We start from the raw sequence: 22,348 nt of genomic DNA on the forward strand, positions 1-22,348 counted from the left end.
ATTCTACATATTCAAGCAAGATAATTATAGCATTTATTGAGATACCATTTCCAATTATGCCTTTTGTACATGCTAAGATCTCCATCCAGCAACTTTTAACAACCTTACATTCACACCAGATAAGTAGAAAGTCCCAGAGTACTGTTTACATCATCAACATAATTCAGCTGAATTTCTATATACTATTCTAGTCTTATAACATGGATTCTGGGCACCATGGAAGCCAGAGCACAACTTGGGTCACTTTCAACACCCAATCGGTTGTGCTACTTTGTTTTAATAGCCATAAGAGCAGAAAAAACAGCTTTGCAAAGCTGTGGGAATGAAAATGGCAAAACAGTGCACAGAATCTGCTCTCCTGCCTTGGCGTACACAGGAAGGCATTTTAACCAAAACTTTCTGAAAGTAAATGGTTTGAAATCCTATTTGGCAGCTGAATCACACTTGAGTTCCAAAACCTTCTCTTGGAGATGCTCTGGCAAGAATTGAATGTCAGTGATAAAAGGTTTCCACACAGTGTGCTCTGCAATCAACAGGATGGTCTGCTCAGTTCCCTCTACCAGACTATTCTGTATTGTCTGCAGAGTCAAGTTGCCAACCAATGAAGCTTTCCCAGAGGGTTTCTGTGATTGGACTGGTTAAACTGAAAGGTATGATTGGGAGAGTTGAGTGAGCAAAGCCAAAAGTGTTAGTGGAAAAAGTGGCTCTCTTTTTCCGCTCATACATCCAGCTGATGTTCTCTTTCCATCTCATCTCTCTCTCTCTCTCTCTCTCTCTCTCTCTCTCTCTCTCTCTCTGTGTGTGTTTGTGTGTGTGTGTGTGTGTGTGAGAGAGAGAGAGAGAGAGAGAGAGAGAGAGGGAGGGAGGGAGGGAGGGAGGGAGGGAGGGAGAATGATGAGTGTAGTACTCCTGCAAGAAAGCAAAAAAATCAAATTCAAAATCTATATTCATGGATGAAGTATTGGGCTCAAATAAATGCAGAACATTTTTTAGTGAAACTAAAAAAACACACAACTGTTATCTTTTTTTTCTATTCTAATATGTCATGATTGGCTAAGTGACACCCAAGACCAGCTGTTTTCCACTGGCTGCAAAAACACAGGATGTGAGATAGGCTCAAGGGACAGGAGTCCTTTTAGGGTATTTATAAGGATGTGATTGAAGCATTGCCTCCCCAAAGTCAAAGGTGAAATAGAGGAGATTCTGGTCAAAAGTTATAAATTTGTTTTAATTTGTAACCTCTTGATGTCTGGATAGGCTTGCCTAAACAAAAATATTTTAAGTAGGTGCTGAAAAGAGTATAAAGAAGGCACCTTCCTGATGTCAGTAGACGGGGAGTTCCAAAGTGTAGATGCTGCTACATGAAAATATGAATTTATGATAAGCCAAAAAGAATATTGTGTGACACAGGTAACAGTGCCAGATATATGGGAGCTAAGGTAGATGTGGCCACCGGCTATTGCTGTATTTATTCCCCTAATGAAAACTTCCAGGATAAGGAAGCAGAAAATTCCTTTGGGCAAAAGCATATATTCTTTTGATTTTAAACAAACTAGGACTGCAAGGTTACAGCTGTACGGATCTGCCACCTACTTCAGGCATATATAAACATAATACCCTACTGAAAGGTGAGGTATCCTTTCTTTGCTGTTTCAGACCAGCAATGTGCTGTGGGGAGCTGTGGCACTAGAGCAGGTGAGCTCTGTGTGTGAACTGTACCCTGTGGCTTGAATGGAGCTAGCTCTGGCAATTCTTTCCTTTTCTTAACCAGGACTGGCCTTATTCTGGGTTGAAATGGCACCCTCCATTCCGTTAAAGTTGTAAATTTAATGTACATAAGAATGCTGTGTTTGAATACATTGTATTTAAAATTTAAAATGTTGTAACAGAAAGTTTGCCTTGGGCAAAAAGGTTCCACTCTGGCAAAAGCGTCAGAGAAGACTGGCATTTTTCCACTAGAGGGAGATAAGCTACCTGATGACTCATCTCTGGATACTGGGGCTGCACAGCTCTCATAGCAGGAAACTTGAGAAGCCTCTGTGTGCAGCAGCAGCACCGGTCGCAGAGAAGTTCTGCAATGATGAACAAGAGAGAGGAAAGTTTACTAAACTGCATAAAGGACTGAACCTCACTGCTTGTTTGCAATGTGTTGTGTTGAAACATTTATCTTATTGTGTGGACAGGCGGAGTCCCCAGATCCTGCGCGGTCCCCCCGTCATGTGGAATAACGTCTCAAGACAACGTGCTATGGGATTAAATTGGCCACATCTTTATTAAATTTCAAATGTGGGTAGACCTTGGCTCAGGCATTGTGCGTTCTCCCTCCCCAGTCCCCAGCCGGGGACCTAGGGAGCATCAGGGTTATCCAGTGTGTGTGTGGGGGGGTGGGCCGGCTCTGGAGAACATATGTTCAAGCAGAGATAGCCGCCCCCGTAACGCCGCCGCCGCAGGGGAGAGCAATGACGACCTTCCAGTGTACAGTCAAAGCCTCCCTTCAGAAAACCCCTTTAATGGGGAACCCTGGTATCGCCGCCGCAAAGAGGAAGATGGACAAAAGGATTCCGCCCAAGGCCTGATACCGCCAAAGTTGTGACGTTTTGCTATGGGAAAGGCGAAACCTGCCAATGCAGGGAAATTCCTTTCCGGCCCTTTAACAGCGACCTTAACGTAGCAGCGCCCGCATACCTGTGAAGAAAAGTTAACCTGCAAAACCTGTGAGGAAAATTAACCTGCAAAATAAGACATTGACTGAGGGTGGGTAGGGTGGGAGAAGCTCTGGAGCCAAGTGAGAATTCCCAGGTAAGATCCTCCCTCCTTTGTGTGGGCAGGTAATCCCTCCCCTATCTGGCCTGGTCTCCTTGGCAACTCTTCCCCCAGGTGGGATTGGACAACTGACTGAGGTAGGCGGAGACCTCCAGGTATCCCACCTGAGGGAAGGCAAAGCCAAGCCTATGCTGTTGGAGCCGCTCTAGATCTAGGGGCTGCACGCGTCCACACAAAGGGCGCCCCCCCGTTTTAAGCGGGGAGCGGTCATTGTAACTAGCAATTAAGACTGTTTTGCAGGAAAGCTTTGAAGCGCATTCTTGTGGTGGAGATAATTCATTTCTAATAACAAGTTCCAGATCAGGGATTCCACTGAACACATTCTGCATATAGAATCTGAGCAGACTTGCAGCTGAATCTTATTTCAACACTGTCATCATCCTCCCCCATACTGAGAGCAGCAGACTAGCTTAGGAAGTACAGAGCAGGCTAACTTAGGTGACTTCGGGAGGAATGGTATGGGGACCTGCCATCTGAGGCAGCTGCCTCACTCTGCCTTATGGTAGAGCCGGGTCTAGCATGCATCTGATGTGCTTGAGCTCAGACAGAACCTTTGACATTATTTATTATGAAAACATTTCAAGATGGTGATATATAAACATATATATATATTCTCACATTTGCCTTTGGCAGGGGCTCCATCACATCCTATCACTGCTATGCATACAATTAATTTTCAGCCTCTGGTCTGGGGACTAACACTTGTTCAGATAGTTTTTATGCTAATCTTGGGCACTGAACCTGACTGGTCCATAGAGTAAAAGAGCTTGAGGACATTTTCACATTTTATACTTTTAATAATGAAGTGCGCATAGCGAAATGGAACTTAATGTTATATTTGCAGCTTAGGCGAGTGCGTATCGCCATTGTAAAAAATTAATTACCAAGGTTTCTTCTGCTAATCTACTTGAACACTGGGAATAACTGTCTTCAGTCTTTTGGGCAAATATTGTAGCAAAGCAGTTAGGCCACTTGTAGGCATGAGTGATTGAAATGAATACTGTGGAGCTATTCTGGCCCTTCAGATAAATACATAATTAGGGAATGTAAACGTGCAACCTACACAAGAGGCTAAAAGGGATCTGCGTAGCCATGTCACAAAATGTTAAGTCACGACTATGTTGTTTGCTTTGGTCCCTGTCTTAACAATGTCAAATATCAAGAAAACGGTTTTGGGGAGGTCAATTTCCTATGGTGCTTCTATTTCAGTACCACATGTTTGTTTGTTTGATCTCCTGTGGGAGTTGAAAGAAAGGCAGTTGTGATACTGAAGTCATTGGAATCCTTGTGATAGGTGTTCGCTTTGCTACTCCGGCAGCTGATCCATTTCCACCTTACATGCCATAGATGCATGATAATGCACCATTCTCAACCCACCTGCCTTCCTCCAGCTCTATAGCTCCCGGTTCTACGTGCGAAGACATCTTGAGTTTCACCTCATGGAGGCATCATTCACAAAGCAATATATATGACTGTAAGATCCGTGTCTTGTAATGTAGGAAGAGAGTAACATAAGGGAATTATTCATTAGAGAGTAGCATTTTGTCTATTTCGGCTTGATCACCTACTTGGCTTGGGTTGACTAATGTGCTAATTTTGTTGATGAGCAACTTCAAATCTCTTCTTCTACCTTCTCGTGATTTATTTTTCACTGGACCTGGACAGAGAAGCACTTCAAGCAGAAGCCAGTGAGAGAACTTTCCTTTGTAGACTAGGAGCTTGGATCTATTTCAAGCATGTTTCTAAAACACTTGTTTTGAAAAATAACAACAGACAGATGATATATGAGATTCCCCGCTTTCTCCGTTAATGCTCCAGCTTTGTGTGATATTCTGTACGCTCAAGCATGAACAATAACAGGGTTCTTGCCTAGGGTCAGGGACAACCCCCTACCAAAGTCCCGATCTCCAATTAGGCATGGGGAAGTAATTTGCCCAGTTCGCATTTTCACGCACACCTACCTAACTCATGCTTCCTGAACCAACAGGTGAACAGAAATGCTGACATATCCCTTGAAATTCACAGATCTCTGAATTTCTCCAACCATAAGCATGTGTGCAGAAAATACATATCTTGGGGGAAAGTGTGTTTTACTGGAAACACATATTACTGGAAATCACTTGCAAAAATGTATATAAATACACATAAAATACAGTGGTATCTCGGGTTACATACGCTTCAGGTTACAAACTCTGCTAACCCAGAAATAGTACCTCAGGTTAAGAACTTTGCTTCAGGATGATAACAGAAATCGTGCTCCGGCGGCGCGGCGGCTGCAGGAGGCCCCATTAGCTAAAGTGGTGCTTCAATTTAAGAACAGTTTCAGGTTAAGAACGGACCTCCGGAATGAATTAAGTACTGAACCCGAGATACCACTGTATATGTGCACATTTTTATGCATAGCTTTTAAAATAATAATAATAATAATAATTGCAAATTGATGCAGAAATGGAGCAAACTGAATTTTAGAATGGAAAAATGAGAATCTGAAATGGGCCAATCTGTCCATCCCTATGCCCCCCACTTGCTATTTATTCTAGAAAACCATTTATATAATTGCTAATTGCATGAATTGAATCATGTCATCTAGCTTGGACCAAACAAGCTCCTGTACCATAGGAAAGAGGCGATTACTTTGGACAACTGCGGTTAATGAATGATGGAGACCTTCATCTCGGGGAACCTCTCTAAACTGTGCAGAAAATCATCTCCCAGCCATTATGTCACTTGGAGGGGAGCTTGCAGTTTGGCTGCCTGCCGGCCTGTTCCCTTAATACACTGACTCTGAATGGAAAATTTATTTCTAGCATCTCTAATTATCTTTTTTTTTTTAACTTTACAAACCTCTTGGAAAATGGCTTCTTCTTACACAAACACCAGAGTGTGATTTTGTATGTTTCTGGGAAAATGTCCCAGAAATGTTTAAAAATATGTGAGAGTGACTGTTAAGAGTGCCATTCTTGTTGGGTGTACGCGAAGAAACAGATTTCTCTGTGCTAGGCTTGCCAAATTTCCCAGAACCAATTCCAGGCAGATTTTGTGTGTGTGAGTGGTTTTTGTTTTGTTTCCCCCTCAGAAGAAAAAAAAACCCCATGTATGCGTAATTTATACAAACATATGCAAGGACACATTGCCTGGTTTTGAGACTGAGCTAGAAACAGAGAAAGGAAATATGTGAAGTGTACCTCCATTTTCCCACATGGGGGTTACATAATCTTGAGGCATGGGAGATCTGGGACTTCTCTCAGTTAGTTTTGGGAATGTATATCCTAAGTAGCTAGCTACGTGTTTCCAACCACGTTTACATTTTATCTGTCAATTTGCTATGTTGTTTGGTGCACCTAGATATTAAAATAGCTCTTTTGTCATCTTAGGGAGGTTTTGAAGGAGGCTTGAAGGGGGTGGGGGTGCCGGGCTACTCTGCGTATCCAGAAAATATTTTGGGCAGTGCCAAAAAATCACCTTCTCATTTTGAGGGTTTATTTAGAAGTCTTGCGTGAAACTGAATTTTTGTCCATGACGTGGTTGGCACATCTGAAGAGGAGGGGTGGTCAGGGAGGCTGCGATTCTGGTGCATTAGTGATTCACCTGCTTTTCTGAAACATGCTATATCTTCCTTTCTTTCGTTATCACATCTATACCCCTCTTTTCATCCAGGGAGTTCAAAACAGCACACGTGGGTCCCCCTCCCTTCCATTTTCTTCTCATAGCAACCCTGTGAAGTAGGTTAGGCTGAGGAAGTGAGGGGACCAAGCTTCCTGGCTGAATGATGATTGGAACCTGGGTGTCCCAACACCTAGTCCAGGCTTCCTCAACCTCGGCCCTCCAGATGTTTTGAGACTACAATTTCCATCATCCCTGACCACTGGCCCTGTTAGCTAGGGATCATGGGAGTTGTAGGCCAAAAACATCTGGAGGGCTGAGGTTGAGGAAGCCTGAGCTAGTCTAACACCCTGGCCTTTGTATCACACTGGTTTGTTTACATATGTTTCTGCTCCATTCAATACCTTAGGGCTTGTTTCACATGCCATTGCTAAATGAATCTTGGTGGATATACACAGTACACACCCACACCCACCCACCCACACTTATACTATTGTAATAAATGCAAATAATTTCCTTTCCACCTGCTGCCCCCTTTGAGCACTGATGCTGATGATATTTCAGTGCTTTTTAAACACAGACCTGTGCACTCATTGTCTTTTCTGCTGCTCGTTAGGAATTATCGTTTGGGTAATCGGTTGTATTTCTATTTACATTATTGTGATTTAATTGTTTTACTTTTTTACCGTTTTCTTGCTCCATCATTTCGGTTTGTACACCACCTTCTAAAGGATTACAATAGACAGTACAATAAATACTTTTATGAGCAAACAAATGAATGTGGAATTTCGCTTCTTAGTTCTTAACAGCATATTATTTTTATGCATTACTTAAGGTCAGTAGCCTTAAAAAAAAAACCCACAACCACATAGCTTCAAAATTACCTGAAGAAAAGAGCAACAAAAACCTCACTTCAATACCTGACAAAGCGAAGGGCACCACTGCCAAGAAAAGAGCGCCATTGTTTTTGCCTTCCTTTATTATAGGCACAGATACTTGACATAGGTACAATATTGATCTGCCCACTGGTGGTATAGCTATCTTTTTGTTCATCTAGTGGTGGAGCTTCCCCCAGCTGCATGTCAGTTCATCAAAATCAATTCCCTCTTGATTTTTGCAATACAGAGATGGGTCAGCTAGCAAATGACAAAGGGCCCCTATGACAAAGTGATTGTTGCATTGCAAGTACAATTTTGCAGGAGTTTTATCCAGAAAAAGAAGCACAAGAACATAGTTTTCTTGCATCATTTGCTGTCCTGTATAATTCATCAACCTTAACTCAAAAACATGCTCTTGAAGGCACTTGCCTTAAAAATGACCAGCAGCCTCTTTTAAACATACAAGATTGTAGGGTTTTGTATTAAAGGTAAAGGTAAAGGTACCCCTGCCCGTACGGGCCAGTCTTGACAGACTCTGGGGTTGTGCGCCCATCTCACTTAAGAGGCCAGGGGCCAGCGCTGTCCGGAGACACTTCCGGGTCATGTGGCCAGCGTGACATCGCTGCTCTGGCGAGCCAGAGCCGCACACGGAAACGCCGTTTACCTTCCCGCTGGTAAGCGGTCCCTATTTATCTACTTGCACCCGGAGGTGCTTTCGAACTGCTAGGTTGGCAGGCGCTGGGACCGAGCAGCGGGAGCGCACCCCGCCGCAGGGATTCGAACCGCCGACCTTTCAATCGGCAAGTCCTAGGCGCTGAGGCTTTAACCCACAGCGCCACCTGCGCCCCTGGGTTTTGTATTAGTTTTCCTTTAAAAAGAACCCTATCTAAACCAAACTGGCATTATGTCACAATATCATTTATTCCTATGTATTGATTTTTATTTATGTTTCGGAATTATATAATGTCCTCATCACATCTGATCTCAGGGCAGATCACTACCATTTAAAAACATAAGGCACAATAAAAATAAAATAGGTACAACCACTCTCCATCTATTAAATGGCTAGAATTGCCATGTGATTCCACGTATAAAAAAATGTCTATTGGACATCTACATAATGGCCCACACAAAATCCTGGCAGAAGAAGAGCTGGAATCAGTATTGGCTGATGTCCATTGGGTCTGGTAGGGCAGAAGACAGGTTGTCCAACAGTAGGTGGCACCAGAGCCAGTGACAGACTAATTCTAGTTTTGTCTCCATCTTTCCTCTCTGTTGAGTTCTACAAGAGACAAAACCGGGCCACCCCCTGGACTGGATGGAAGTGAGAATGCAGGTAGATTGGCGCTGCCTGAGAGCCAACTTGAGGTTGGTAGGAAAGTGTCCCATCTGCCCACCTTCAGTGGCTGGAACTGAAAAATAACCAAGGCTAGTAGGAGCTTGGACTGGAGAGTGTTCCATAACTGGGGTGCTATTGCTGAAAATGGCCTCTAGTGAGCCATGGATCTCCTGATCTCATGGAATGAGTTCCATTGTACTTCTTTTTAAAGTAATTCCACCCCCCTTGTACTTGACAGACTTGTCCCACTGCCCAGAACTAAAGGTTTGTTATTACATATGTACATTAAAAAAAAATACTCACAAAGGGGTGCTAATTCTGATGTTACCCAAATGCTCCTCTATTCTGATATTGAGCATTCTTGCTGTTTTGCAAAATCATTGTTATTTGCATGCCCATACATATGGATAATACATATGGCATTGTTAGTGTTACAGGTGGTAAATGATATTAAACGATAGTAAATATTATTTACATAATCCCTAAAATGTGCCGTTTTACATATAAATTTACAATATGCAGAGATGCTCACATGGGTGTCTGGAAAGCCTTGGACAGTTTGGTACACCTGGTTACGGGTTAATATTTCTCTGACATTTTTGGTTCATTTGAATGAAATGAAAGGTTTTTTGCTTGCAATCTGGGATAAATACCACCAGGATAAATAAAGACACAAGACACCATAATTTAAGGTTAAATGGGTAAATTAGGCCACAACGTTATTGAATTCAGGGATGAGAGGCATTGGCTTAGGCATTGGTCCTATTGACTATCCGGCTCCAGCCCATTTGCTGGAGACACGGGAAGGGTTAACACCATAGAGGGGGAGTCTCCTGCTGAGGCACGTCAACTAGGAGCTCCCCCGGGTCACCGCTCGGGGGCGTGTCTTTGGCCCACACCTCCATAGGCTTCGGACAGGGCCACGCCCCCCGGAGTCCTTTATCGGACCACCCTTCATTCACTGGGGGGAGGTGATGGCGTTCCTCCCCCCCACATCCTCTTAACCCCTTCTTACCAATGCCTAACTGCCAATGCTGAGGAGTTGTGACGAGTTGCTACGGAGGTAGGTGAAAAACCAAAAGGCTGCAAATTGCCAATTGGGAAAAAATCCTACCATGCCCCTTGCGGCGACAGACCAAAGTCCATAGCAAAGTCAGAAACCTACCTAAAGGGAGGGAGGGTGGGAAAACGTGGGGGCTAGCCGGCAAGAGAGGACGAGCCCGGCCGTGCCGGCCCTAAATAGGGCAGCCCCCCCCCAGCCACCCAATTGGCTGGCTGGGGGGAACAACGCGGCCGGGATTCCCCTGCTCTCGCGGGGGCTGAAACCAACCCCCACACACGTGGGGTGGGCGTGAAGCCCGCAACCCCACCTCCTGCTCAGGTTCGGAAGTGGCTTACCCTCCAAAATATGCCAATACTTTCTTATATTTTTTGGTTAAATATTGGTTATGCACTTAAATGTCAGATGAGAATTGAGTCAGCTCAAAGGATTTGGTTTACATGCAGCTAAAAAGTTATCCTGTGTCTTCGTGGCTGCTTACTTGAAGCTATTTTCAACTGCTTCCCTGTGTAATCTCTGTCAAAAAGATGATTGCTCAGCACTGTAGATTTCTGGCAAAAGGGGAAAAAAGGAAAAAGATCTGAGGAGGTTTATGTAGATTTCACTGACTGGCATCTGGTTTGATCAATCAACTTTTACACTTCCTAAATCAATTGAGATCCCTAAAGAAAACTATAGCTCAGTAATAGTTCATTGACACTTATTGTTTCCTAGATTGGCCTGTCCATCCTCTCTCCACGAAAGCACACACTTCCCAATTATCTCGTCACCCTCATCCAATGGCATTCTGTACAATATAGTTTACAATGGGGGGAAAGACTAAAGGGGTGCCATCAGGGTAGAATCCAGCAGGGATGCCAACTTGAATAAAATATGGAGGGGGAGTGCCCAGGTAAGCCCCACCCCACATAATCGATCACATAACACAGCATTTGCATACCATTTGAATAGCAAAGCCCATCAACTTTGAGGGGGCTCAGTCCTCTCAAATATTTTTTTTTGGGGGGGCGAAGGGACTTCGGCCCCTAGGAGTTGGCTTCTATGGAATCCAGTATTCCACTCAGCAGAATGAGCAGGAGGGCCCCCGGGCAGGGCTGGCTTAACAACATTTTGAAGAAAGTGAAGTTGTACACACTGTCATCTAAAACGTCCCCTTCCATAAGACTATTGAGGCCAGAATATTAACTCAACTGAGTAGTTGAGTAGTTCCCTGCAAGAAAATGTATTGTACTTCTGTGAAGGTTACCTAGTGTCTACTCATTCTCTCTCTCTCTCTCTTTTTCTTTAAAAAGAAAGTTTTCCACTCAAAATACAATATAAGCCAAACTAATCTAAAAAAGAAAGATAGAAAAGAAACCAGAAAAGAGAGAGAGAGAAAAGAAGAAGAAGAAGAAGAAGAAGAAGAAGAAGAAGAAGAAGAAGAGTATAATAATACCAAGCTCTTTATATCTTTATTCCACACACAGAAGAGTGAATTCACACAGCTATCACCTGGGAACCTCATCCCCTTCCCTCAGCCTCCCACCCTGAGGGATCATGTCCACTGTCTACCAGTGTCCACTCATGGGGACACCCAGAGGTTCAAAGTATGAAGAGGCACTTCTGGAACAAAACGAAATGTTTACAGGCAACCCCCCCATTTACACGTGTTCAATATGTGTGCCATCATGTATATGCACATTACAGCAAACCTGAAAGTGAATTTAAAATGGCCCTAGATAGCAATCCCATGAACCTTTGCAATTGCAATCCCAAGAACCCTTGCACTGACTACGGCGAGTTGGGAGTTTGGGGAAGGAGGTTGGAAGGGAGTGACTGTGGTGGAGGTTGGCAGAGTTCCGGGAGGAGTTCTTTTTAGCCATTCTTTGAGATGGCACCTAAATGCACAGCATCATAATCTTCCTTGGGTGATGACAAACCCAAAAGGCAGCGAGTGGTGCCCATGCTGGAGGAGAAGCTGGAAGTGCTGAACTGTTTGCAGGGTTGCATGAGCATGTGTGATGTGGCACGCAGGTTTGACAGGAATGAGTCCAGCATACGTGCCATTAAAATCTGGAAGAATAAAATCCAGGCGGTAGGCGCAGCCAGTATACCTGCAACTGCCAAGGTAATAGAATCATGGAATTGTAGAGTTTGAAGGGACCCTGAGGATCATCCGGCCCAACTCCCTGTAATACAGGAATATGCAGTTGTCCCATGTTGGGATTAAACCTGCAACCTTGCGAGAGCCAGCGTGGTGTCGTGGTTAAGAGCGGTAGACTCGTAATCTGGTGAACCGGGTTCACATCCCCGCTCCTCCACATGCAGCTGCTGGGTGACCTTGGGCCAGTCACACTTCTGTGAAGTCTCTCAGCCCCACTCACCTCACAGAGTGTTTGTTGTGGGGGAGGAAGGGAAAGGAGAATGTTAGCCGCTTTGAGACTCCTTCTGGTAGTGATAAAGCGGGATATCAAATCCAAAACTCTCTCTTCTCTTCTTGGCATTATTGGCACTACGCTCTAACCAACGGAGGATGGATTTCCCCAGCCACATGTAGGACGAGGCCATGTGAAAGACACATAGGACACCGGACCTGTGGCTAGAGGACATGAACCGCCAGGGCATCCCAATCAACAGCAGGACCTTGTGCAAGAAAGCTCTCAGGCTGTGTGTGCCTTCGAAGGAGCTCCAATCCCGCTCTGGTTGGCTGGCCTGCTTCAAGCATCGCTTCAGTTCGAAGAACATTGGCACCCATGGTGAAGCTGCATTTTTCTGTGGACCAGGAAGCTGCCCAAGCATGCCCAGGCTAGCTGAAGAGAGACCAAGCACATGCTGACCACCTGAAGAGACAAAAGTGCCAGCTGACCATCACCATATTCCCACAGCCAAGCACTTCAGGGTACTGGGCTACCCTGCTTGTCATTGTTTACAAATCTTCCTCCAGCAATGAGGAAGACTGAGTGCCACCATTGCCACCGTTCCTGCCCATCTGGTTGGGCTACTGGGTTTGTTGTTTTAAAAAGGGTTTTTCTAGGGACTCAGAGATTTAGAAGGTGTTTACAGGCTTTTCCAATGGATGTTCCAATTATACACGATATCGTGTATATTGCGCAGTGCCTTGGAACGTAACCCCCACATAAATGGGGTGTTGCCTGTATTCAGTCACAACATTTGAGGTTTTTAAGCTTGCTAGTCTCACAACTGAGGCACAAAACTTGGTTCAAGACATAAACTCTTTACAGAGAAGCTTTTAAACAGACCTTTTCCCAAACCAAGTCTCTGGTAGACTTTCCTCACCTAGAATAGCTATTAGTGTTCCTATTCCGCAGCGCCCACTCAGCCGCTTTTAGAATTTGACTTCTCCCTCAGGGAATGTAACCAGGTTGCCTTGCTAACCCCACTCAGATAGTCCAAACTCCAGCTGCCCGCCCCTGACAGTTCCTATCTATCCCCACTGACAGATAATAAGTGTAATAGCTAGGGCTGAATCATGGACAGCGAGAGCTTGACTACAGTAGTTCAGTCTAAGCAGGGCTTCCCTTGTCCTTGATCTGGAGGCTGCAATTACTGCAGAATGCTGCAGCACAGTTGCTGACAGGAGAGAGAGAGAGCCTCTGTCAGCATCGAACACCCCTGTTCAGAGATTGCCCATTTCCTACTATGCCATGTTCAAGGTGTTACTATTAGCATATAAAGCCTTTAACAGTTTGGGGCCAGTTTACTTATGGGATTCCCTTCCCCCATATATGCCCACTCAACAGCTTCAATATGGATGCCACATTAATACTTGCTATGCGCTTCTAAGAAAACAGTATTTTCGGCAGCATCACTTACACTTTGGAACTCCCTGCCTGTTCGCTGTATTCTTTTTGGCACCTGTTTAAAATATTTTTTATTTAGCCAGACATGCAGAAGTTGCACCTGTGGTTTTTCCCGTCAGCTACTGTTCATTTTAATCACATTTTGAATATTTTTCATTCCTGTGTTTTAATTGTGTGGGGTTTTTTTTTAAATCAATAATATTTAATGTTCTGCTTTATATTGTTTTAAACCATGTAGAGTTTGTTTGTTTACAATCAGCACATAAATTTTGTTGAATAAATGGAATAAAAAATAAATATTCATAGCTTCATGCTGTGCTCATTGGAGTGTCACGGAGCCTTGGTGGTCTGGTTCTGTGTGTGTGTGTGTGTGTGTGAGAGAGAGAGAGAGAGAGAGAGAGAGAGAGAGAGGGAGAGAGAGAGAGGGGAAGGGAGCTTTGCAAAGTGTATGCTAACAAACTAGATTAGAAACTGAGCTGAGAACTTCTGCACAGGCTTCCCACTCAAATCCTCACTTTAGCCTTTAACTCCGTAAGTGACCTTAGATGCACCAGTTTCTCTAAACCCCCACCTGCAATATGGTCACAGTAACACAAACCTACCTTTACCAGGTCCTGAAGTGACATGCACGGAAGTCTCTGAATGTCATAAAGCACTAATTGTTCTTAGCTAAAAATTCAGTTTGGAAGAACAAATGCATTTCTTCTTGTTTCCATTCTACCACTGTAGCCACTGGTGTATTTTCTCTGCAGCTGCTGGAAACATTTTGCTTCTTTCTCTTTTCAAATCACGTTTCTTCAGAGCCATCCCCTCTCCTCCAACAACATGCGTTTATGTGTTCGAGGAGCAGTTGCCTAGAAAGGTGTGGAGCCACTTTCCAAAAATTTGCCTTGAGTGTGTGGCCTTCGGTGCATTTCTACCTTTTACAAATAGATGGCACTTTTGACTTGTACGAGAGCAATTTCGTAGGAACACACAATACCTGCAGGACGTTGCCCCTGGAAGAGGTGGTGGTGGTAGTTGTTGTTGTTGTTACTACTACTGCTGCAACTATTACTTATTATTACTTATTAACTTTGGAGAAATCAGATGAATTTGTGTGTAGAGAAAGAGAAATTAAACTGGGTAGCATATATTGCCAATACTGAAATAATAAATACACAGTTGCCTTCCAAGTAAAAGATGCGTTTTTAAATTTATTTTTTAAACCTAAACCATGCACAGCTTTCAAGGCCAGCTGGGGTTTGGATTATCGGATCCTCAGGAATATGCCAAGCCAAGCTCTGAAGAACGTCTTTTAATACCTGTTTGTTTTAAATGCAAGTTGAGCAGAAACTGCAGCAGTGCGTTATTATATATCAAACGCCTGCCCCCCCCCTTTTGGTTCACATGTGTCCGCACATAGACATACACACAGAGGGAGAGGGGGGGAAATTCATGCTGTTGTCTTGCAAGTGTTACTTATCATATTAATTAAAATCTGGTGACACGATAACACTAGCAGCTGTGTGGGAAAGCGAGGGAAATTAACAAACGTTTGATTTGTTGTGTTGCTAATGTGACACTTATTATACAGGTCATAGTAAAACAATACCTCAGCCAAAATATGCTAATGCTGGCAAAGAACTGTTGCAGTTGTAACAACATTGGTGTTTATTATAATGAGGCAAAATAGAGGACTACCTTGGATGGAGGAGTTGGGGGAGGAGGGAGGAAAGAGTGTGATAGTTCTTAGCAGAAAGAGAAAAACTACGTATGAAAGCTTTCCTAAGAAATAAATGTGGCTAAATAAAGTAAACGTGCTCGGTGGAAATGATGAAAGTAAATGAAATTCACACACGTATAGGGGCTATGAAGAAGAGGGGCTTCTAGCAATAGATGTACCTCTGTCTTTAAAAACAGGGTGCTGAAATTCAGAGAAGAATTAAAATACTCGGAGCCGAGCTGTGCCCTAAAATGCTGTCTCAAGGAGGAAAATTTAATTGCAGCGGAGATATTTTTTTCCCTTTCTGTTTTTTAACTTTTAAAATAAATGGCTATATTTATCAGATGTAATTTTTCACATCAGGAAATATTGTGCGGTTATTAATGTTATTTTATAGCTGCAATTTCTATAGCACTCTTTTATTGCGCACAGTGCTTTGCAGTTTTAATCTAATTTATATGTGAACCTATCTTTCCAAGATGACTGGCATCCGCTCAATCAGATGGATAAAAAATTAGTCCTTAAAAAAAATGTAGTGTTTAGATTTAATTGTATTCTTCTTTTGCACTTTTGGTGCAGCTTTCTCTCCCCCCCCCCCCTTACAGTACAACAGATCGGTGACAATCCTTATGCCAAAATAAGGAATGGAATTGTGCCGGGCACATTTTGTGAGGACCTGCAATCTCAGTTTTGTTCCTGCTTACCTTCCAGGAATAATTTGATTCCTTCCCTCCCCCCCCCCTTTACTTCGCAGGAGTGTTTCCCATCCACAATGCTATATTACTTCTGCACATGAAATGTGTGGGGCCCCCCTCCTTTCTTTCTGGTGTTTTGATCATTTTACTGAAATGGGGTGTATGAAGTCAACCATTTGTTTGACAGTCTTTGACAGCAGATTATGTATATTTTGTCTGACAGAACACTAGTCATTCGGAACTGAATTCTGAGTGAGCAATCTAGATCAAAGGTCAGACTACAGGGTATATGAGTTGGGACAGAGATTTCACCTTGCCACGTGAAAGGACGCAGAAATGTCTCAAGAATCAAATATTGGGGAGAGCCAAAAGGTTAAAGCTGAGGTGATTCAATTCCACAATATTTACAACCTAAGATTGTGTAGAAATTCTTTGAACTCCATATACTAAGTGCTCAGAGCAAGACAGCGCTTTGGCATGTTTCACTTTGGAATCATACAACCACCCAATTTAAAGCCATAACCCAATTCCAAGTAATTTAATGATGTTCTTGGAATCATGTGTATTTCCTGTCGATCAGCTACTTAGATTAACAAAGGTTCCAAGACCTTCAAAAATAGTCTTCCTTTTCACTGTTTTGTGAATGGCACTAGATAAATAATTGCAATATAGAAGTGTGTGTGTATTTCAAACCCAAGAATCCAGTGCTCAACTCTGTGCTTCTGGAACAACTCTATTTTTGAATAGGTTAGGAAAATATTTTAAAAGGTAAAGAGTTGAAATGCGTTAGATGAGGATTTAAAATGCTTATTGTTGTCGTCTTTTCATTAGAAATCTATACAATAAAGACAAATATAACCAATTCCCAAGACACTACTTTCTCCTGAAATCCATAGTAGGATTGAGCCTCTGAAATGGAAGGCTCAAATGTTAATAAAATTTGTTTCCATCCAGATATGATGCTACAGTTTTTATTCTTGAAACCTACTGCACTGAAGGAGAACTTTGAATTGCTGAAGAATGATGTCAGCAAATTCTAATTACAGTTATAAGATTCTGTACTTAACAGTTTCCAGAGGAACCGAGAGTAAAAACGGTATTAGTAAGCAAAAAGGAGACAAGCATGGTTGCAAGAAAAATGTGTCTATTGCTGTATAAAAATTAAGACCTTTTGTATCAGCTCCATCTTAGCATTACTATGGACAAATGTTTGTACATGGAGGTAGGATGAAGACTATTTTTCTACTTTTGTGTTTAGATAAATAACCCCACACATCTATGGATGATGAAATACCAGAGTTTGTTATTTTGCTGGAGCTTAACAATGAAATAAAACAAAAAATGTCTTGAATAGTGCTATTCAAAGTTTGCTTCCCCTGTTCAAAATGATGCCATTTAAAAGAGGGACAGTTCCCCACACCCCCAGCAATATTTTAGGAAAATTCACTGCACAGCGTTATATGAAATATTGATTTATATGATCTGTTGATCATAAGGGTAAACCAAGACAATTTTTCAATGACTTAAGATAACCTTTCAAATTTTGTAGGATAAAATGTTCTGTATATTTTCTGGTATACACTTCTGTCCCTCCTTAAGCATTATTTTACATTTGTACATGAATACAAAGTACCTATAGTGCAATTCAGAAATAAGCATCACTGCATTCAGTGGGACTTCCTTCAGGGGTGTATAGGGTTTCGGCCATCTTTAATTTAAAACCAGCATGTTTTAGTGGTTAGAATGTCAATCTGGACTTGGCTTTGTCTCCACTCAGTCATGAAACACACTTGATGACCCTGGGCCAGTCACTTTTTCACCACTCAGCCTACCTCACAAAGTTGTTGTGAAAACTAAAGCGCAAGAGAAGCCCGTGAAAGCTGCCCTGAACTTTCTGAAGGGAGGGTGGTATTAAAATGTATTAAACAAAGTCCTATCTGTGTATTTCTCTCTATGTAGTGTGCATATTATCAAATAATAAAAACCCCCAGTAAGTTTCACTTGAGTAGGTCTTCAATATACCATAGTTTTTGGATCCAAAAATATTGTTTGCAATGCATTGCCAGCAAAACATTGGATGGGGTTTAACACTTCATCTTTTATAGCATAGCTGACTTGCATCATTTTATTTTGTGGCAGGAAAACCAGAGGGGCATCAGCCTGTTACTTCCAACTTTTGTATTATTAGTATGGTTTATAGAAACAATCTACCAAATAAGGAGTCTGTTTTCTCTGCTTTTGGTTTTAACAGATACTCTTATGATCTCTGGTTACCACAGACACCACAAAGTATGTGTACCTCGGCAATTGCAAGCCCATTTATTAAATATATACCCTGCATATTACCGAGGTTTACCTCTCAGCTACAATTTCATTATTTCGACTGAGGATAAATTCCAAGTCAGTGCTATACAAAAACAACTTTTGAAAAATGACAGTGGCAGTGGAGGCATAATCGACACGACTTAAAAGCAGTCTAAAAGCATCTAAGAAAATCCCTGGGAATCAGCTGAGAGTAACACATCCTGCTGGTGCAAAAACAAAATTTTGGGGGGTAACAATTTTATCAGCACCTGCCAATAGAAAAGCGATTTCCTGCAAGATAGACCTAGAATTATGACTGAAAGAGAACTGTTTGTCGCCTTCTGAGTCTGAATGCGGCCTGATTTGAAACGTGGTGTCAGATGTATTAAAATGCCAAACAAAAGGCTTACCCGTGTGGTGTTCCATGTGGCTGGCATCTCATGTGAACTGGATCCCCTTGCCTAGACATGTAGAATTAGAAAGCAAGGGATCCATGGGCAAGCACTGCAGTGGCACACTGCTCATGCAGTTTCTTAGCGGCTGAGGACCTGGTTTAAATATGGCCAACTGCATGGCCTGATGTACAAGTAAGGTTTTTGGTTTTTTGCACAGATCTTATTATATTAGTGCCATGGTGACCACAGTTCAGGGCCCAATGCCCTATCAAATCCTTCTCTCAGCCCCTCCCATACATCTAGATTTTCCTGTACGTTACTGGGATTTCAACGGAGGAATTGACGTCCTGGAGGAATTTATGAAAGGTGGCACTTCATGTTGGATCAAATAATTGAATAATTTATATATATATATATATATAAATAGTTCAAAAATTATGGGGTATTTTGAAATATGGCAACCCTAAGTATCCCTATTTTCCAGGGACATTTTCCTGGATTTACAGAAACAGTCTCAGTTTCTGACTTGATCCCGGAATGTCCTGCTTTTCCTTAGGACGTCCCTATTTTCAGTGGATAAATGTTAAAGGGTATGGAGTTATGCAACCCCTGAGCCAAGGAGATAAGTAACTATAAAACCTTTAGAAGACATCTGAAGGCAGCCCTGTATAGGGAAGTTTTTAATGCTTAGTTATGTTTTTACATATGTTGCAAGTTGCCCAGAGTGGCTGGGGCAACACAATCAGATGGGCAGGGTATTATTATTATTATTAATTATTATATAGGACATCCTTTTTTTCATCAGAGAAATGTTGGAGGGTATAGTCTCTAGCACTAGTTGCCAGGGAGAAAATGTAGAGAGCCAAGCAGTTGCTAAAGCATAAGGCATTTCAATATAATGTGATCTGTTTTTAATATCTGATTGAAGTGTTGATATAGTGAATGTTTTTTAAAAAATAAAATTAAAATAAAAGAAAAAAAATCTGGAGATACCCAGTGTGCAAAATAAAATTATCAGCCTGTGACTCACTGACTGAAGAGTTCAACTGCCTTATCTACAAACCTGTTCCTTGCACTTCAGCCTGTGACATGTACACAAGGGGACATAGGTGGCGTTGATCCAAATGTTGCAGCTGCACTCATATGCTAACAAAAACTACTTTAGGATTTCTTTCTTTTCATGTAACCAACCACACTACTTACACGGCACGACAAATTTTAAAGGTGTTATTCAGAAACTGAGTACATTAGGAGTTATTGGCCTAGAGGCAGTAAAGGGATTCTCGTCCTGTGACTAAAACCTGCAAATGTGCAGGATTTTGTCGATTGGAAAATCTTGTGAGAAATAGAGCTTCATATTGATTAAGGTTCATTATCATTAACACATTTGATAATTAGACATTGACTGTGTGGAGGCTGTAACGGCTTCTTTAAATTATTTACATGAGTACAATATTATCTGTATTAAACCTTAGTCCAGCAATAATACTTACTATGTGGTGTTTTTTTTTAAAAAATGTCACTGATGTGCTATTCCTTTTAATTCTCTGTGAATGTGGCAGGTGGTGGTATAAGAGGAAAGTCATAAGAGGCAATTTGGATTTTTGGCGATTTTTTATTTTTAAAGAGCAATTTCCATAATATTAACACTTTTCAGCAAATTCCAGGAAACATTTTGATATGATTTACCAAAAACAGTTTTTGCATCAGGGATGTGACAGCGACTAATCTGCATTTCCTAAGAGTGGGAAATGGAATCATATTAGATATAAATGTAATGCAAAAAAGTTAATGCAACATTGTGGCAGCAAATTTAAATGCACAATAGTCAGGATATTCAAAGTTGTGGTTCCCACAGCAACTGTAGCTGAGGCTTTATTTGAACTATAGTTCCATGTATTTTTATTATGATGCCTCAAATATGTGTCCCTTGACCCCTCAAGTCAAAGAGGATATAAAGTTTTGCAGAAAATAATAATAATAATAATAATAATAATAATAATAATAATAATAATAATATCTCTACAATGGAGTGGAGAAACATTTAAATTTTTAATTATAATATTTGTGCAGGCCTTTGGTATAAAATAAATGAATGACTGGCTAATGTTAATTGACAGATGTAGATCTATAATGTCCTTTTGTTTTAAATCAGGGCTGTCAATGAATTACAGGCTTTTTTGATATACCATCTTGCTTTTAACTGATTGATAAATTAACAAGTTAAAAGATTTTTTTTATTGCATTTCAATGCACATGATAGTTTGAGGCTATTGAAGGAAGTTTCCCACTAATGAAAAAAAACAACAAACCACTTTAGTGAAGTGAGAAATTATCTCTACCATATTAGTTGGAATGGGAGAGTAATATAGATTGTTTACATCTGCGTTGCCAGGCCTGGAAAACCAATTTATTAAACCAAGGAGTTCAATTTAAAAAAAAAAAAAAACTTTTTACAAAAAGCCCATTTGAATTCCTTTGCAAATAGGTTAATTGCCTATTTTTTTACCAATTCTTGAAATGCAGATTGAATAACTGGTACAATTATTTGGAGCAACAGAATAAGGAAAGGGAAGTTGAAGATGTGTTGTGGCTTTCCATGGAAAGCAATGGCTGATGAGCAAGGTCATTTTGCTGACTTCCTTCCAGCAGCAGCAGCAGCAGCAAGGGAAATGGATAACCTTTGAAATTTGATCAGTCAGTGCTCAGCATACACATACACCTCTTCTTGAAACAAGAGGTTTGTGTTGTCATATTCAGTAACAATATACGGAAATACATTCCACTCAAAGCAACATTATTTAAAAATGGAAGGAGAGCCCAGTTGGGTCAGACCAAAGTCCAGCAATCTGTTCTTACAGTGGCCAACCAGATGTCTATAGGAGGCCTATCAAACAAGATCTCGATGCAACAGAACTCTCCTGTTCATATTTACCTGATACAGGTGTTTAGAAGCATATTTCCTTTACTTCCAGGTGAAGTATAGGGCTCTGGTAGTGGGTGATATTCTTATGAATCAGCGGCTAAGAAAAAAATAAGAAATTTATTTTGAGGGTTTGTTATGCAGTCGTATTTCTGAAGAGCACTGGTTAGGAGTCCTCACATCTCCTCCTGATGTTTCGCTGTAATGATCAAAGGCAGGCTAATCAAGCTCCCCATACCCAGTTCATACATTCACCGAAAGCAGTGGCCACACACTATCCTGGCCATTTGAAACTTTCACACAAGTTTCTTTTCGTAAAACTGTCCATGGGCTCTGCAACCAAATCCCAGTCCTCAGAGCTGTTGTGAGCTGTGGAAGCAAATTCCTTCTCTTACTTTTTGGTCCACTGGTACTATTTCTACTTTCCTGGCTGAATTTGAACCCCAATTCTTTTGGCTTTTTTCATGCCCCCTCCTTTCTCTGTTATGTTATTTATTAGGCGAATTTATTACCCACCCCTCACTAGAAGGTACCAGGGTAGGATACTTAATAAGAAAACAGTAAAATGCAATGCATAAATAATTGGGTAAGAGCCACTCACAATCATTCAGACATTCCTAAAAATCCACTGTCTGGTGGCCACCACAGAGAAGGCCCTTTCACATGAAAAAACCACCCTGGACCTGATTGTATTTCACCACCACTGGCCATTAATAAATACCTGCTTTCGGGGCAAGGTACTCAATAGGGTTGTGGAAACACAGCTGCAGGCATTTCTGGAGGAAACTAATTATCTTGACCCATTTCATTCTCTGTTCAGACC

Source organism: Podarcis gaigeae (genome assembly GCF_964106915.1).
Source record: "Podarcis gaigeae genome assembly, chromosome: 4".
Classification (NCBI taxonomy): Eukaryota; Metazoa; Chordata; class Lepidosauria; order Squamata; family Lacertidae; genus Podarcis; species Podarcis gaigeae.